Raw genomic sequence first — 2424 nt, forward strand, 5'->3', positions numbered from 1 at the left:
TAGAGGTAACAGACACTTCTCAGAAGAAGATACACAATCAATCAAAAAATATATGAAAAAATGTTCAGCATCTCTAGCAATTAGAGAAATGCAAATCAAAGCCACTCTAAGATTTCATCTCACTCCAGTCAGAATGATAGCTATTAAGAATACAAACAACAATAAGTGTTGATGAGGATGTGGGGGAAAAGGCACACTCATACATTACTGGTGGGACTGTAAAATGGTGCAGCCAATATGGAAAGCAGTATGGATAATCATTGGAAAACTGGGAATTGAACCAATTATTTGTTGTTTTTTTTTTTTTTTGGATTCTGACATTTTAATTTCTTTTGAATATAAGTCATTTTTTTCAGGCAAAGAAATAGAATCAACCTAAGGATGTGGTCCTCTAGGGATCCAAGCCAAGTCTTGAGATCTTCAGCAGAATGACACTATAGTACCAGGTGCTACCAATAGAGTTATACACTCTAAATAACAACCACTTATCTTAATTTTTTTTCATTAGGCAACAGCCAAAAGTTCAGTCTTTAAAGGCATGATATATAGAACATCTTGATCTACAAAGGATAGAATGACCCAAATTATATGCAGGCCATCCTATTGGGAAACAAGATCAGAGATGGTCAAGGATTGGTTATCAGAGACAGTGCTTATACTTTGAAAACTTACTCTGTGGCTCAAAAAATTCCTGGTTCCTGTCACTAAGAAACAAAGTAAAAAATATTACAGATGGATCCACACCAACATGTGGTTTTAGGGAGGTCTTCCACCAGAATGTGAAAGTAGAGTTAAGTGTAGGGGATAAGATCTTTTGATATTTTAAAAATAAATTACTTAGTAACTAAGAAATTAGACATACCACACTCTTCCATTTGCTACAATAACAAATTGACAAAGAAGACTATTTAAAAGAAATGCTCAATATAAAAAGGGTGGGAATGGTAACACTTTCCACTACAGGATAATCTCCTGTTTTCCCAATTAGCATTGCTATTCTTCCATGATACATGTGGAAAAACTTGTTGAGTTTTGCCACAGCCAGATGAAAAACAGCATTTCCTAATTAGCTAATTAAGCTCAATGAACATTTTTGGGATGGAACCATAAACTCTGGCCATTGTTTTGTCAAACATCTGCAAACTGCATATTTCCTCAGCCCTTAGCCATAGTTTCTGTTCAATATCTTAAAGCTGAGTTTAGTTCCACTGTGATTTGTCTCAGGGATGAAGTGAGTGTTAGTCATCAAAGTCTGGAATGTCATCATAGGAGTAACCCCGGTAGCCTTTAGACGCATAGTAGGCGATGCGCAGATGGTAAAATCCTGGCAGGAACACCAGAATGCCAATAATCAGGACAGGAACGGCCCAGTCTGCCCCCCCCTTTGCTAATGTAGCCTGACAGCAGGAGGGAGCCTATGATAATGAGAAAGGCGCCAATCAAAAACAGCACAATGGCAAGTGCAATGGCCTTATAAGGGATCTTAGGAGGGCTTTTCTTAAACTGAAGGTCAATGTAGCCATCATCTGTGCTGGAGAGCCTTGAGTATTTTACTTTACTACTGGGGATTCCATTAGCCAGATTAGTACGAGACGGCATCATAACACACGGACACAGCTACAGTCCGAGCACCACACTAAGACTGGAGCTAGAGAGGAACTCGCTCACGGCTACCAGCTGAGGCGTCCCAGGCCTCATGGCACAGCCAACCTAACCGCCGACCTAGCAAATACCCTGAAACAATTATTTGATCCAGCTATCCCACTCTTTGGTCTATACATAAAGGACTTAAAAAAAAAAACTACAGGGACACAGCCGCATCAATGTTTATAGGAGCACAGTTGACAACATCTAACCTGTGGAAGCAAATTTGATGCCCTTTAGTAAATGAATGGATAAATAAAATGTGGTATATATACACAATGGAATAATATTCAGCATTAAAAGAGAATAAAATCTTGGCATTTGCCGGTAAATGGATGGAGCTGAAGAATATAATGTTAGTTGAAATTAACCAATCCCAAAGCAACTAATCTCAAATTATTTTTCTGACTTAAGGATTCTGATTCATAATATTCTGGGTGTGGGTAGGGAGGATTAAATAAATCTAGATGGGGCAAAGGGGAAAAGGGGAAAAGGGGAGGAAGGGGAAGGGAGAGGTTATAGGTGTAGAAAAGATTGTGGAATGTGATGGTCATCATTATCTAAATAAGATGTATTAAGACACAAAGGATGTGACTCTACTTTTTGTACTACCAGAGATATGAAAAAAATGTGCTCTATATGTGTAGTATGAATTGTAATGCATTCTGTTGTTATATATTACAAATTAAAATTCAGAAAAATTTAAAATGTTTACTTAAAGAAATAAAAGAAGAAATGTTTATATATATATATATATATATCTGTCTCTTATACACATCT

At 37.2% G+C, this 2424-nt stretch overlaps 1 pseudogene; it reads right to left on the minus strand.

Annotated features, from left to right (window-relative positions):
- Positions 1–503: 503 nt before the first annotated feature.
- On the minus strand, positions 504–1655 carry LOC107156075 (annotated as a pseudogene).
- Positions 1656–2424: the final 769 nt, after the last annotated feature.

The sequence above is a fragment of the Marmota marmota genome, unplaced genomic scaffold, assembly GCF_001458135.2.
Source record: "Marmota marmota marmota unplaced genomic scaffold, marMar, whole genome shotgun sequence".
Lineage (NCBI taxonomy): Eukaryota > Metazoa > Chordata > Mammalia > Rodentia > Sciuridae > Marmota > Marmota marmota.